Here is a 17216-nt window from a genome sequence, read left to right on the forward strand (position 1 = left end):
AGACCATGGTAACCACAGTCGAAAGGCCTGGTGCTGCCCAGGTGGAAGTGACCTGCCTCATCACCCCCCTATGGCACACATGGCCATTTTGATGCGCCATGCGTGCCAACCATGGCAATAAAGCTCGCGGTGCCACGGGTTTGTCATTAATCGTCCACATTTGTCCTTCTGCGGGGCGCTGAGCTCCCAATTTAATCCAATCTTAATGTTCTACGTTTGAGGCCGCGGCTTGTAATTGTATTACATCGAACTCTGTAGGTGCGGATGTCGGAACGTCTGTCTGGGCAGTCGCTTTAGCGCCCTGTTTGCGCGTAACTACTGGCATATTATACCCAACCTGTTGGTTTGCCGCTAGTGCTGCTGCTTCGTCGGCTCGGGCGTTTCCACGGGCCACAGCGTCGTCTGTACGCTGGTGACCTCGGCATTTAACTACAGCTATTTCACGTGGAAGCATAATACTATGAAGCAGATTTCGCACTAAGTCCCCATTTTTAATGAGTGCTCCCGCTGAAGTGAGGAACCCTCTCATTTTCCATATGGCCCCTTTGTCGTGGACCACTCCGTGTGCGTATGCCGAGTCTGTATAAATTGTCACTGCTTTTTCCTCGCTTACTTCGCACGCTCTCGTGAGTGCGTACAGTTCAGCTTGTTGTGCTGACCAGGTGGGCGGGAGGCGGCCGCTTTCGACCGTCTCCGTATCCGAGCATACTGCGTACCCAGATAACAGGGATCCGTCCCAAGCCCGTTTGGCTGAACCATCGACGTAATAGGTATGATCGGCTTCCTGTAGCGGAGTGTCCTGTAAGTCAGGCCTTACCGTGGATATTAATTGGACCACGTCCGTGCAAACGTGCGGGATTCCCTCCTCCTTTGTTGGCAAAAGTGTCGCTGGGTTAAGAACGGTACACCGCATCACCGTCACGTTGGGTGCCATAATTAATGCCGTTTCGTATTGCATTAGTCGAGTGGCTGTGAGATGCTGTGTGTTTCGCTGTTGTAGTAGTGTATGGACGCAATGCGGTACCTGTAAAAGGACCGGATGTCCCATAACTATGTCGGCCGTCCGCTCAACTGCGTATTGGGCAGCCGCCACGGCTTGTAAACACAGCGGAAAGCCTTGTTCTACCGCATCAAGCTTTTTGCTGAAATAGGCTACTGGACGTTCCTTATCTCCATGAGTCTGAGTTAATACGGATTGCGCGAATCCCCCTACTGCATGGGTGAAAAGTGTGAAGGCCTTTTTATAATCGGGAAGGCCCAAAGTTGGGGCCGTTACCAGGGCTCGTTTGAGTCCTTCGTAGCAGCGTATTCGACTGTCCGTCCAGTTCACCATCCGTGGCTGGTCGTTTTTCGTCGCCTCATACAGAGGTTTTGCTAGTAACGCATAGTCTATTATCCATGTACGACAGTACCCTGCCATTCCCAAAAATCGCAACAAACACACTAACACTTCACTGTTATCCTTCACTTCACTTCAAAATTTCACTGTTATCCTATCAATACCTGGACATTTTTTCCCTTCCTTCCTAGATACGCGAATTTCACACCAGTATAAACCCACTGGAAAAATTATCTGAAAAATAACGAGCCTCCCAAAGCCATTTCCCTGCAAGAGCGGAGGTTAGCCTTGCGGTCCACATGACAATCTTCTTCATTTTGCTCTATCACCTCCCTTTGAGCAATAATTTAATTGATGTGATTCCCATATACCTGGTGGAGTTCTGTTCACTTGGTCTGCAGAGCCGTGATCCAATCTTCACCAGCCCCCAATCACCTTCTTATCACAAAACAACAGTCCATAACTAACCACTTTTCTTTATTTCCTGTCTTCTCCATCAACTTTTATAATCTTTTCCCCTCCCTTTCTTAGCAAACCTTGCAAAGTCACTTGTCATTGACAAATGATCCATCTAATTCGACTTTCCTTTATCATCTTCGCACTTTCCATGACCTTCTTCACACTTCCCTTTAAACCTTTTCTTCAGACACAACCCACATGAGTTATGAATACAATTTCCCCTTTCAGGCACGTGTCTAGTCACTTACAAAGTGTCCATAAGACAACGTCATTATATTTCACAGAACTCCACCACTCTATTAAATCCTAAACATGCCCAATGGGCAATCCACGAAAAAATCAAAGCATTTTCAGTCCCCCTTTTCCCATACACTAGCCAATGTAAGTCAGCCAAACATAAACAAAGAGGTTCCAGCGAGTTGTGACCTCCATAACTCTAAACAACTCCGCTGGCACCTTTTAAAACAAACTTTCCCAGTCACTTACTAAAATAAAGTGCAGCTCTTGTCCGTAGATATACGTTAACCAAGGTTACATGAGACTTGACAACAATATTCCTGCCCCGTGGAGCAAGGCATCAGAGACAACTCCCCTCTCCACCTGAACTTATCCCAGGTAGAATTTAGCTACCTACAGAGAAAGTACCTGCACAACACATTTACAAACCAATTCGTCCTCTCGTATTAGGGGACGTCACAAATGTTCCACCACAATTCACAGCAGGTGACCACCCACCTGCCTTCTGTCGAAGTCCAGTTCAATTTCCATTCACAGATAGACAGACAGACAGATAAACAGACCGGGTGAAACCATAACCATCCATCCTTCCGATTGGACTCATGTCAGCATCACATGTCATTCTTGCCTTCATTCAATGCATTCTGCCATCCCAAGTCGGCCAAATACAAGCCCCGGCCATGCCGTTGAATAAACACCCAGTCGGACTGTCAGCCTATCATTTTTGACTTTCACTCCCATTCTCCCTTACTACATTTGGAGGGCCGTTAATGTGGGGATGTAATTGAACACTTGTTTTAAAGCCCTGTCTACACATGCTCTCCATAACATACTCATTATTCCCTGCCAATTTTACTCATCCGGATTGCCCAACGCCCGTAGGCAATTTGGGGAACCCCTTGTCAATCCATGACACACTTCAATGACTCACACCATAAACACAAATACACGCTGCAATGACAGATCATTCATTCCCTTATACACAAATACCTGTGCTCACTCCAACACATCCAGTGCGTAGCTTAACTTAAAATACTCATCGTCCTACCTTTCTTGGGCTAGTCCCTCCTGGTAGTCCTAAGATCGGGTCGCCCCCCGATTCCTAACCTTAAACGCAGTTCTCACGCCGGAGTAACTTAACACCTATTATCTATCACCCACATATGGGTCTACCTGCTTCCCACGCTGGAAGCTTACCTGAGGGATATCCCTCCTTATCTCGGGCGCCCTGTATAATCGATTCATTACCCACTGCTGCTCTGGTTTAAACTAAATATGGTTCGGAATGCAAGCCAGGTGGTACAGCCGACAGAGGTCCACACGTCCAAAGCAAGGCAGGAGGCTTCAATTTCGATGTGCAAAAATTGCTTACCCAAATTAGGTGCCGGCAGGCCTCCTTTCCGACCTGGAACGTGAGGGTCCACCTCGTCTGCACACTTGGATGATCCCACTTCTGACACCAAAATTGTCGGTCGAAGACCTCAAGGGAAGGAAGAAGAAGAAGAATCAGAGCAGCAATGTTTAATGGGATCGATTACAAACACACAGTGTGGAGCAAGGCTCGAGAATGCACCGCCTAACACGCAGCGGGCAATTCCTCAAGACACTCGCTGAAAAATGAGCAAAAAGGCATTTCATTTATAGCAAAATATCAGACAAGAATCTGCGCTAAAGACATAGCAAACCTGGGCCATAACGACAATACCTCCCATTGTCCCTTCCTACAGAAGGCCAAACTTGGACAAACAGATGTAAGCATTGGATGAGCTGAGCTTTTTTGGCTCTTTATCTAAACATATCAGACCCGAGCGCAGGCCGAAGTAAATATTCTCATACACTAGGCTAAATGGTAGATGAATGATTGGATACACGTGCTGAATACATTAACAATCAAGGATATGTAATGTCTATATTTCTCCCGAGGTTGGTTACGTCCTTTTTTAGGAGACATACTAGAAACTACAAAGATATATAATTAATTATTCCCTTTGCGAAGAAGGCGTTTAGCATACATGTTTTCCCTGTACGTGGGTCGCGAGCATATTATCTACTGTTTGGCACATACATTCAAGGACTTGCTTACTGGGCTAAGGATCCACCCTGCACGTCGAGCCTCGAAACCACATTTTGTCCACTCGCCTCTGCCTGCAGCTGAGTTCAAATCAGTTTTTCAGAAGCACGATATATAATTTCAGATGTTATACTCAATTGAGTCATGGGGTTTAAACCCTAATGGCTGACATATATATATATATATATATATATATATATATATATATATATATATATATATATATATATATATATATATATACATATATATATATATAGTAACGGATTTGGGAAACCCTGCACTTGGTCTAATTGTTGTAAATATCACCCTCTGTAAATAATAATTCTTTGTAACTACCTCCATCCATTGGTAAGATCAATGGTCGTCCCCTAGTTAGTCCATCGCACCACGTAGCAAATCATAGGACCTCTCTATAGTTATATCGTTATTCTGTGTTCCAGGTAAGGCTGTGTGTCCAATAATTGACTCTACGTTGCATGAAAACAAATAAGATAGGATCCCTTACGATATCCCCGTGGCCTAAAAGTGCCAATAAGGCGGCGTTCGCCGCCGTTGCATTGGGCGGTTGTCAGCATCATTTTCACCACAAGACGCCATTGCCCATGTGCTCCATCTCGGGGAAGAAGGGGGAGGAGCCGCCAGAAGCACGGGCGTGGCCCCACTCGTCATCGAAGGTGGAGCCAGTGAGTCCTCGCCGGCCAACCAGAGCCGAGGTGAGCGGACCGATAGGCGTGTCCTGGAGGCCGGCGGCTTGATCGCGACTCGTCTCATAAAAAGAAGAGTGAGGGACTGCTTCGAGAGACGCGTGAGGAGGCTCATGAGAGAGGAGCACTGGAGAAATGCACGGCGAACGAGTGCAGATCATTCCTGGTGCGAACATCCTTCGGCGTATGCGAATCGGTGCGCTCGTCGGCAATACCAACCGTGCTGCCTGCCGGGTTTGTCGCCGTTGAACCGGAGCGTGGACATTCGAGCGGGACCTCAATGTCGTGCCACCGGCCCCGGACCGTCCTGCCCGCCATCTCCTTGGACCGTGTGCCCCTGCCAGCATTCCTACCATTGCCAGTCTACCACCCGTGTGAGTCTGTCTGTGTTGTCCTGGGTATAAGTTAAGCTTGTTTAAGGAATTGCTCTGTGTCCTTCTGCTCCTTCCATTTCTTGTATATTCTCGCCCTTTCATTTCCTCTTGTAGATAGAAATAAACCTGTGTTCTTTCCTTACTTTGGTTTCTTATTTCTCATCCGATCGCTTTCGTCCCTTCTTTCGATTGAGTACCTGTGGCACGATTTTGGCCGAACCGCATTACAATCGGGTTTGTCTTTGCTAATGGCTCGGATTCCGCAGTTCGCTTCGCTCGGCGTAAATCATCAATCACGCTGTGGTCCGGGCGGGAGTATTTCCTTGCGTACCGGAAGGCGATGGTACTTAGGTCATAGGAAGGATAGGCCTAATACCCTATTCAGCGCTGACCGGGCGTGACGTCATACCCCCAGAATCGGAGACGGCCAGTGTACAGGACAAGAGGTTAACCCCCCCTTGGTAAGGGGAGCGCCGTACTCCGGATTCCGTATCAATTGGTGTCGGGGAGTGGGATTTGGACCCGAACCAAATTTTTAACATCTAAAAAATTTGGTCAAAATTACGAGCGGCCGAAATTTTTTATTTAACATCTAAATTAAATCGTGCCATGGATAATCAAGGCGACCGAATGCCGGTAGGGGAGTTAGAAGAAGGGTTAGAGGCAATCCAGGACCTCAGGGAGGAATTGGAAGAGGCAGGCAATACGAATGTAGTAGCGGAGATTTCAGCCACGAGATGGCGGCGCTTCGCACGAGGTTGCAGCAGCACCAAATGGCGCCTCGCACGTGGTGGCCGCGGTAGCCGCCCCCGCTGCACAAATCGGGGGAATGGATGTGCGGGACCTCATGGCGCAGATTAATGCAGCCATACTAATGGGGAATATGGGATTGAGAAATGAAATGAGGGCTGAAAAGAGAGAAATTGGGAAGCCAAATCGGGGGATTAGAAAAACAAATTGGGGGGCTTGACGGCAAAATTGGGGCGCTAGAAGCCAAATTTGAGGGTTTAGACAACACATTTGAGGGTTTAGACAACAAATTTGAGGGGTTAGACAACGGGATGAAAGGGGTGAAGAATGGGTTAATGGGGCAAGAAGACAAGATGGAAGGCAAATTGAGGGAAATAGGGGAGCAATCCGCCCGGGAAATTAAGCAGATGGGGAATCAGATAGAGGAGGTGAAAATCGGGTTGGAAAGTAATTTGGATGCCCAAAGGAATGATTTGGAGCAGATGAGGGCGGCATCTACCAAAGAGATTTTTTTTTTTTTTTTTTTTTTTTTTTTTTAAATACTGAATCGAGGCTCGTGAAAGAGCTAACATTTACTTCACAAACAAATCGACCAGACAAACAAAATACACAAAAAGAGGGAGCGGAAGACAAGATGGGGAGAGAAGGGGAAGCACACAAACACAACATTTGAGAGCAGGGAGATGTGTGGAAGGGAGAGGGCCCGGGGGGGGGAGGCATGGGAAGGGGGGGGGGGGGGGAGGGAGAAGTATAAAGCACAAGGACACCAAGGACTTCCAGGACAGAAGTTGGTATTTCAAAAAGTGGAATTGGGGTGAAATTAGCGAGGGTAGAAAGGATCAAGGTTTTGGATGGGGGAAGATAAGAGATGGTGGTGAACAGCTGTTTTAAAGACTTGGAGGGTGGAGTGGGATTGAAGAGAGTGAGGGAGTTTGTTCCAGAGGCGGGAGAAAAGAGGAATGAAGGAGTGAAGGTGAGCAGAGAGTCTTGATTTTGGCAGTTTAACCAAAAGAGGGTTGCAGGCAGATCTTGTGCGACCTGTAGGAATATTTGCGGGACAGGGGTGAAGTCGTCAGAATCAGAGTCGAGGGTTGACAGAAACTTTTCCACCTTGTCAGGAGGAAAGGACACAGAGTCCAGGAGCAGAGAGAGCTGGGGGGGGCAAGGCCAGAGAGGAGTCGGTAGAAGACGGAAAGACCACCAACCTGCCTGCGGTGAGTGAGTGAGAGGCCCTTGGAGTTAGCTTCATCGCGGGAGATTCCAATGATTCTGAATGCTTTGGTTTCAACAGCGCGAAGGCGAGCTAGGTGTGAGGCAGGAGCACCAGCCCAGAGGGGAGAGCAGTATTCCATTGAGCTGCGGATGAAAGCCTTGTATGTGGTGAGGAGCTCAGGTGTGCCAAGGAAGGACTTCGCACAACGGAGGATGCCCAGTCGGCGACTGGCTTTGGAGGCCAGATTTGAAATGTGTTCTTTCCAGGAAAGATCATGGCAGATCGTGAGACCCAAAAGCTTGAGTGACAGAACTTCTTGGAGAGGATTATTCAGAAAGTGGATGGGAGGGTTGTCCAGTCGGTCTTTTCGGAGAGACATCGTAAGAGTGTGAGATTTGTCAGGATTGAAAGACATGTTCCACTTGTTTGCCCAGTCTGTGATTTTGTCAAGGTCTGCAGAGAGTGAGGAGGCTGCAGACTGCCGATCTGAGGGATGAAGAATGGAGCGACAGAGAGTAGAGTCGTCAGCAAAGGGATAGAGAGGATTTTCAAGAGAGTCAGAGAGATCATTGATGAAGACCAGAAAAAGCACAGGGCCCAGAACACTGCCTTGGGGAACTCCAGCCTGAACAGGAAGAGGAGATGAGAGAAACCCATTCAGGGCCACACGTTGACTACGACTAGAGAGGAAGTCCGCCAGCCATGCGTGGAGATTTCCATGGATACCAAAAGAGGAGAGTTTGGTGAGCAGAGCGGGGTGCCAGACCGTATCGAAGGCACGTGATATGTCAAGGGAGACTGCTCTAATTTCCTGTTTGGCATTGAGGACCTCCATCCATTGTTGAGAAAGCAGAAGCAGCATGTCCAGAGTGGAGTGTCCAGGTCTGAAACCAAATTGATGATCAGAGATCAAGCCATTGGAGAAGAGGAAAGATTTCATATCTGAAGCAATGATGGATTCCATGACTTTGCTGATAATTGGGAGAAGGCTGATTGGTCTGTAGTTGCTGGGATCTGTTTTTGCACCTTTTTTGTGCAAAGCGGTGATGTTGGCAGATTTCCAAGCAGATGGAAGATGACCTTGAGCAAAAGAGAGGGTGAAGAGAACAGAGAGAGGGAGTGAAAGAGCGGAAGAACATGATTTTAGGACCCGTGGGCTAATGCCGTCAGGTCCAGTTGCAGAATCAGAGTCGAGGGTTGACAGAAACTTTTCCACCTTGTCAGGAGGAAAGGACACAGAGTCCAGGAGCAGCTGGGTACGACTGGGTATGGTGGGTACAGAGAGGGATGGGTTTGGGACACAAGATTTAGAGGCAAACACAGAGTTGAGGCATTCAGCTTTTTCACGTGCGGAGTCAGCCGTGTGGCCATTTAAGGTGAGGGAGGGGATGGAGGGGGAACAAACACCAGAAACAGATTTTACCAGATGCCACCAGGATTTGGAAGAGGGAGACAGATAAGAGAGTTCGGTCCTGAGGACGGAGAGATATTGTTTCCTGGCTCTCCTGAGGGCGGACACACACTTGTTTCGGGCTTTGTGAAAGGAAATGAGATTTCCTTCCATTGGATTTGCTTTCCAGGAGACGAAAGCAAGTTGTTTCTGGGGAATAGCCTCACCACAAGATTCCGTGTACCATGGACGGGAGGAAGGGTATGACAACTGAAGACGAGAAGGGATAAATCTGTGCATGAGAGAGAGCAATTTACTTTGGAAGAATTCCCAGGATGAGTTGATGTCAGAGGCAGTAGAGATGGGAGACCAGTCCAGATGATTGATGGCTGCTTGAAGACCGTGCCAGTTGGCCTGAGTGAAATGCCAGACTCGTCGACGCTGAGGAGGCTCTCTGAAAATGGTCAGAGAGATGTCCACTTTAAAAAGCACATGATCAGAAGAGCCGATTGGAGCAGAAGAAGAGCAGCAGACATTTTCAGGGAAGTTAGTCATAACCAAGTCCAGAAGAGAAGATTCTCCGTTGACTGAGATCCGGGTTGGGAAATTGACAGATTGTGTCAGTCCCAGCGAGTCACAGAAGTCCTTTGCTGAAGAGCCATGGCTGGTGAGAGAGGTACCCACCCCCAGCCAACTGGCATGGTGACAGTTGAAATCACCACATATGAGGAAGAGAGAGTTGGGATGGGTAGATAGAAGTTGGTCCATATTATCAGACAGCGAGATGTAGATGGTGTCATCACTGTTTGGTGGACGGTACAACACGCATATGAACAAAAGGTGGGAGCGAAGGGGAAGCCGTAGCCAAAGGTATTCCTGGGGTTGGGGTGGAGAGAGGGCAGTGCAGGGCGAGTGAGGAAGAGAGTTTTTTATAAAGATAGCAACCCCACCTCCAGGACGAGGCTCAGGTCTATCATACCGGAGGAGGGAGTAACCTGGGAGAGATACCAAGGAATCAGAGACATCATGAAGGAGGAAGGTTTCTGTTAAGCAGATCACGTCTGGTTTGTCAGAAGCAACCTGTATGGAGAGATCAGTTAAGTTTGAGCGAAGGCCCCGGATGTTTGAGGTCCATACTGTTAAGGAAGAGGAAGGGGGAGCATCGGATACAGAACAGGGGGGGGGAGCGGTAGGGCAGGATGTGGAAGAGGAGGAAGAGGTAGGGAGAGCTGTTGCAGGTGTATCACAGATTACAGAATAGCGTGGAGAAAGGGAAGAATGGGGCGGACAAAAGGTTTGATGTTGTTTGGGTGAGGTGCAGTGAGGTGTTATTTGAGGAGGGGGAAGAGTGAGGCAGAAGGTTGTGGAAGGTGAAAGTTGGAAGGGGGAAGAAGCGGGGAGGACGCTTTGAGGAGGAGGGGTGAGAGGGGAGTCTAGGAGGGGAGGAGTGAGGGAGAGTCTCGGAGGGGAGGGGTTTGGGGGGAGTTTAGGAGGGAAGGGGCAGGGGGGGAGATTTGAAAGGGATGGGTGTTTGGGAAGATTTGGGGGGGGGGAGGGGCAAGGGGGAAGATTTGACAGAGATGGGTGATGGGGAAGATTTTGAGGGGAGGGGTGTGATTGGATTTTGAAAAGTGTACGATTTATGGGAAACGAACATTTATTGCAAAATGAGTTTCTTGAGACATTCGAGTCAAAAATACGTTTGAGGACGCTGAAGGATGGGTGGAGTTCTGGAGAGTTTAGGGAATGAATGAAAGATGCACTGTAAGAGATGGAATTGTTTTTTTTGAATGAATAGAATTGGTGAGCAAGTCAAAAGCATCCTTTTATAGAAGAAGTAGAAAAAAGTGTTATAGAATATGACATAATAATAAAGTTCTTCAGGGGACAGATGAAACATGTATTAACAACTTGATCACGTGATCTCGAACAACGTGGTCGAAGAACGAAAGAACAAATAACGAAGAACGAAAGAGCAAAAGAACGAAGAACGAAAGAACAAATAAGAACGCACAAGCGGATAAGAACAGGGAAGGAAAAAATTTTTTTTTTTTTTTTTTTGAGATTTTAAAACAAGGGAGTATGGGTGAAAAGACCGTGAAAAACAGAGACCGAAAGTTGTTGCAGCGCGATCGAAGAACCGCTGAGACAAAAACAAAAGCCTCAAGCCAAGGTCTGAGGACACGGTAGCCTACTACTAGTACTACACTAGGCCTCAGAATATACGATACGAAAAAACCGACGATTCTGTACACAGGTATGAAAAACCAACACCGAGAAACCTATTAAAGTCACCCCAATAGATGGGAGAGATGGGGGAGGAGATAAGGCGTGGAGTGGGCGAAGAGGTCGCGGGGGTACGCGAGGAGGTAAAGCGGGGTGAGGAGCGCATGGAGAAATAAGTGAGGAACAGCACGGCTAGGTTACAGGGGGGAATAGAAGACCTGACGCGGGGAGTAGAGCAGCTGACGGTGGGACAAAAGGAGTTAGGGGAGCAGGTGGAAAAGAACACGGCGGTGATAGGAGGGTTGAAAGCGACACAAAAATAGATAAAAAAAGAACTGATAGCGACGAAGAAGGAATGTCAGATGGTACACGAGGGGTTGACAAAGAGGTTGGACGAGGTGACAGAGACAATGGAGACGAAGGAACGGGAAGTCAGGACGCACATAGAAACAACCAAGGTGGCCTTAGAGGAAGAAATTGAGGGGGCGCACCGGGAAATAAAAGAGGTGAAACAAAAATTAGAGGAAGTGGAAGAGGGGGTAAGTGAAATTAAAAAGAGATGGAGGGAGACTAAAAAGGAGATAAAGGAGGAGGTAATGGAATTGGTGCAATGTCTGTGCTCACAGCGTGATGATGTGCTTACTGACCAAATAAAGAGTTTGCAGGTGGCGGAGGAGGAGCGAAGAAGAGGTGCCGAGGTGAGTGGCGATATACTCGGAAATGTATATGGTGTGAGGGGAGATTCAGTGAGCTTGGGTGTTGGTTTAGACCCGGGCGTTCGTGAAAGGCCGCTGGTGAGGTGTGCGACAGGTGCAGAGTGCGTGGACGGAGGGTGTGTGCAAGGATGTCCGACTATGGGGAGCGCGGAAGGTATTTGTGAGCCAGGGTGTGCGGCGGTGATCGGGTGTGTGCAAGAATGCACCCCCATGAGTGGTACTGAGTATGTACCGGGAGAGAGTGCGCAAGAAGGTGCGCGAGAAAGGTGTGGAACGGAGGTATGTGTGAGGGAAAAGTGCGTGCCGAGGAGTGAGTGTGCTGTCGAGAGTGAGGGTAAATGCACGACAGAGTGTGGTGGTGAGAGTGACATGGAGTACGAGTTGGTTGTGGCAGGTGAGAAGGAATGCACACCTGGAATGGAAGAATGCGCACCTGGAATGGTTGAGCATGTGCGGGAATGTACACCTGAGTTGGTGGTGGCACGGGTGCGAGAGGGCACATTGAAGCGCGTGATTGGGTGTGCAAAAGAGTGCACACCCCTGGTTGTCACAGAGGATGTGACCGAGGAGTGGGCGTGAGGAGATGTGTTGATGAAGTGTGCGAACGACGAATGTGTGCCAAGGTGTGCGGTGGTCAGGTGTGTCACGAAGTCTGTGAGCTGAATGAGTGTACCTGGGTGGTGTGTAAGAGGAAGTACGATAACGAAGTGTATGGGGACACCTGGATGTGTGAAGAGGAAAAGGAACGAGTGGTGTGAGTATGTACAGGGAGCATCGACGCTAAACGGGATAGCGGTTAGGCTGACGTTTAGCCGACGCGGGCACTCGGTGCGCGGTGCGCTTTGTTTGTTGTGGGAGCCGGCGGGGATCGGTGCAGCGGCGCTTCTCTTCGGAGCGTCGTGCACGATCCGGGCCGGGGCCCACCCCACACGGTCGAGTCCGGGCTTGGCCGGGCAAGGCGACTGGCCCGGTTCGAGGGCAGGTAGGAGGGATCGGAACGGCACCCCCTTGTGGTGGCGGCGTTCCACCCGGGCAAGGTTGGCCCATCGCGCTTGGGAGCGAGAGGCCCCACGCCAGGATGGTGCTTTGAACCTCGGTCCAACCAAACCGCCTCCCTTGAACCGAATGCCGGACGGACCCAACCCGTGGTAGACGAACCACCCGCATTCGTTGCTCGGCTTTGCGAAGCCGAGCTTTGAAAATGTCATGACGTACCGAGAGGCTCAGATATAGCGGACTGTGAAGATGATAGTGTTTCGATTCAAAATTGGGAAGAGTGAATAGGATTGGCAGTAATGATTGGCAAATTTGATGGGTAAAAATGATTGGCAAAGATGATTGGCAAATTTTGAGTGGCAAGAATTGGATGGGCAATATTGAGAGTGAGAGATGCCCGATGTAGAGGAATGGCAACTCTGCCATCCCTCACATCCACCCGGGCACATGAGCATTAGTTATGGGGTTTTGGCAGTGTAAGCTCGCCGAGGGAGGGTTTGGATAATTGTATAGGGATCTAGAAAAATGACCATAGGTAACTGTAGAATTAAGTAGTGACATTGTACCTGTAGTAGGGGACGTAGCAGATTAGTGAATTATAATGACGAGGGAGCGCAATAATATAAGGGGCGACTAGGAAGCACGAGTTTTAGAAGGGCACCAGGTAGATCAGATGATGCCGTGTGTGAGAATCCTGGTGTTGAGCAAATGAGGCAATGCTCGTGAATGGTGCCGTGTGTGTGAAGGAGGTGATGGAGCAGTGTATGAGTGAATAATTGTGATTGTGCATTGTATTGAGTGAATGAAGAAGCCTGGGAGGAAAGGCGGGTGCAAGAGCCGCCAGGTGTGTGTGAGCACAGGTGTGCAAGTGACGAACAGGTGTATGGGGAATGGTTGTGTGAAATAGCTAGTATGGAATGGAGTATGGAATGGATGGTGTGGGGTGAGTATGGTGGAAAACGTGGAGTGGAGTGGTTGGTGCGAAGGGAGTGGATGGGGAAGATGGACCCTATCACGAATACCTGGGGAGGGTAGCTTAAGAGTTAGGTAGAGGGTATAGGTAAATTGTGGTTGGATATTGGCATCTGTGGTGCGTGTGGAAGAATGGTGTTTGGATGGGTGCATTAGTGACGTGGAAATGGCTGGGCATGTGGCCTGTTAGAGGTATGGTTGGTTGAGCGCTCCGCCACTGTTAGTCCGTCGGCCCGGTGAGGCCGCACGTAGGCTCTGGGAGCCAGTTGGAGTTGTTGTGGATGGGGCCTGAGGATCCGGAGGACGGACCCGGGTGGGTAGCCCAGTGCCAGAGAGGGCACCGAGGGGGTAAGTGCCAGGGAGGGCTTTCCCCAGTTAGATAGGTTAGTGAGGAGCAGGTAAGCTCGGGTGGCAACTTCAGTGGCAGAGGCGCACAGTTAGGTAGACCTGTTAGGGGAGCCACACGACTCAGCCCAGAAATTGTGCGAAGGCACAGGGAGTTGAATCGGGGGAGTGAGACCCCAAATTGGTGAGCGCCACAGATGGTCAATAGGAGTTTGGTTTTTAGAACCGCATAGAGTAAGATGGCCAATGGTTTTGCAGGGAAAGACCCCGGGTAGTGTAAAGTGTGTTAATGTCATTTAGGAAGTAGTTAGGATTAAGAATCTCCTCGCACCATCTACACCCACTCACCTGAGGTGACAGAACTCCACGCCATGCCATGGTTGTTTTGTTATTTTATATTTGTTGCAAATGTTTTTGGGAATGTGAGACACATCATGACGTGGGTGTGACATTGTGCTGGTTGTTCCATCTCTTCCTCCTGAAGAGGGATTGATGATGAATTGGTGATGGCAAATTTGGTTTGAGAGATTGGTACGAATTTGGATTAGGGGAGATATGGGGAAGACAGGACGTAGTGACGAATTTGTAAATTGTGGTGTAAATATTGGGTAAGGGCAAGGGTAGAGTAGGTGACAGGTGGGGTGGCGTACGTTAGGGACGAGCTTTCTCCGCTCGCTCTTCGTGCGCACCTCGCTCTGCATTACCTTGATTGATGTGTACCCTTGTGACCTTACCCCTCGCTAACGCTGCTGATTTGTCTTCTTTCCCCACCCATGGACCGTGCTCTCTGGGCACTGAGGAGGAGCGTGCGGGAGCCCGCATTTGTGTGCCCGAATTCCCGCTGCCAGCTGCCTGCATCCATGCACCACTTTATGGACCGCATGTCTTGCGGCCATGCACCACCATATGGACCATGGTTTTGTGGCCGAGCACGACTTATGGACCACACGTTTTGGGGCAGGACCCCTCTGCTGGGACCGGCCACGATGGCCCAGGAAGATCTCGCTTGTGGACCTCGGTGAGGTGGCACCAAGCCTAAAGGTGGACCACCCATAGTTGGCCCCCTGTTGGCCATAAATAAAAACAGTGGACACGGTTGTGCTTTTTGTTTTATTACCACCAAATAGGCCGCAAACAAAGAAGATGAAGAAAGACAACATCAAGAACAATGGCCAGCAGTGGGAGCAGAACAACATGAAGACCATCGGTTGTTTTTATTGATTATGTGCAATGTAGCACCGGGTGGTGCTTTGATTGGTGCTCTTGGTCCGAAAATTCGGTTCGATTCCGACAACTTTGAAAATTTGACCTTTGTGACCTTGAAATGTCAAAACGAAGGTTACTGACCTTGAATTGAGATAGAAAATAATGTATAATCAGTTATGAGGTTATTTAGCTGCACAATACCGAAAATTCGGTTCGATTCCGACAACTTTGAAAATTTGACCTTTGTGACCTTCAAAGGTTGAGGATTCTGAAATTTGTTGGAAAACTTGTATTTCATGATGTATGTGATAATATAAGATCATGTACGACATTTCACCCTATCAGGAAGCGAACAATGTAATAAAACCATCAAAAATAGACTTTTCTAAATTTCGTGACCTTGTGACCTTGACCTTGGGGCGAAAATGAAAAATCGAGCTCCTTGGGGCAGACACATGACATTGGCCTAACCAAATACCGAAACCCCTGTCAGATTCCACCAAACCCCTCGGTAGCTTGAAATCGATTACCCCCTAAAGATGTAGCTTGAAATCGATTACCCCCTAAAGATGTAGCTTGAAATCGATTACCCCCTAAAAAGACATCTTTTTCGGGCGTGGCTCCGCCCACAATGGGCGCAATACGCCCACTCTAGGCAGGACACAACTAGATCATGATATCAACCTCCCACCTAAGTTTCATCAAGATCGGATTATATCATCGGGTAGTTATGCTGCGGACAGACAGGCACACACAGACGGACGCACACACATGACGAATATAGTGGTCACTTGATAACTCGTGAACCAATATCACGTATATTACAAATTCATTTGTGCAATATAATTGTTTGTATTATGATTGATGTAAACCATGACAAAACAGAAACTCAGGTACAGTCATCTATCTATATATTTAGATATCTGGGCAGTGTCTGTGTTGTCACTGAACTACTCCCTCAAACTTTTGTTTCCGTGGTTGTGATGTGTTTTTAATAACGTAGTGGTGAGGCGTTTTGAATCACGTGGTGGTGAGGTATTTTGAATCACGTGGTGGTGAGGTGTTTTGAATCACGTGGTGGTGAGGTATTTTGAATTACGTGGTGGTGAGGTGTTTTGAATTACGTTTATATATATACAGTATATATAAACTATAAGTAAATTGTTTTTATATATATAGTCACGTGAAAAAGTAAGTACACCCCATGTAAAGTTTTCACTTTTTCAACATAGTTCAACATACAGCTATTTGATCTTCATTTCAACAATATTGATAGATAAAGGTGATATAATATAACAAATATCATGAAACATTTACATTTTGTAGTCCATTGTATAATTTAAATAAACATAAATGCAAATTTCGCAAGTGGAAAAAGTAAGTACACCCCGACATTTATCACGACTTCAAATACCTAAAATTAGAATCAGGTGCACCAGCTCAGGTGCAAAAGATTAGAACATCGTTAGAGAGTATCTTGGATGAACCTGTCTTATTTAAACCTCAGACATTTAGTTTTGTTTGCTCTTTGTTGTTGAAGTGTGCGGCGTCACCATGCCTAGATCAAAAGAGCTATCTGAGGCCTTCCGAAAGAAGGTTATAGATGCCTACGAGTCTGGGAAGGGATTTAAAAAGATCTCCAAACAATTTGAAATCAATCATCCGACTGTCCGGAAGAACATCTACAAGTGGAGAAGATTCCAAACAACTCCCAACTTGTTCAGGCCAGGCCGCCCCAGCAAGTTCAGCCCGAGAGCAGACCGAAAGATGCTGAAAGAAGTCTCTTAGAACCCCTGCTCATCGCTTCCATTCTATTACCCATCACTTGCATTTAGCCACTGATTCGTTCTCTTATCAACTTCATTTGTGCTGAACTCGGCCATAAAGAGCACCATATCGAGCGGTGCTGGCGCTGCCTTGTTGTATGAGTTCCATGGATGCCACAATTCCACAGAAATATTAAAATTCTTAAACGTGACATTTTCCTTGTTTTTGTACTTCTCACGCAAACCTTGTGAAATCGCCAGGTGAGTCGATTCACAGCCACTAAATAACGTCGATACGTCAATCCGGGCATGGCACCGATCCAGCACGGAAACGCTTCATGTGTGCAGAATAACGTCATTATTTAATTATTCACGAATTATTCACGCTTCATGTGTGAAAAATGACGTCATTATTTAATTATTCACGAATTTAATAATTATTCGTGAAA

General features: G+C 47.9%; 1 protein-coding gene across 5 annotated transcripts in view; it reads left to right on the forward strand.

The window, feature by feature from the left end:
- LRP4 (LDL receptor related protein 4) overlaps positions 1–17216 on the forward strand; it is a 262672-nt gene that overhangs the window by 231946 nt on the left and 13510 nt on the right. The gene's annotated exons all lie outside the window — the stretch shown is intronic.

Source organism: Myxine glutinosa, chromosome 1 (assembly GCF_964187855.1).
Source record: "Myxine glutinosa chromosome 1, kmMyxGlut1.1, whole genome shotgun sequence".
NCBI classification, from domain to species: Eukaryota; Metazoa; Chordata; class Myxini; order Myxiniformes; family Myxinidae; genus Myxine; species Myxine glutinosa.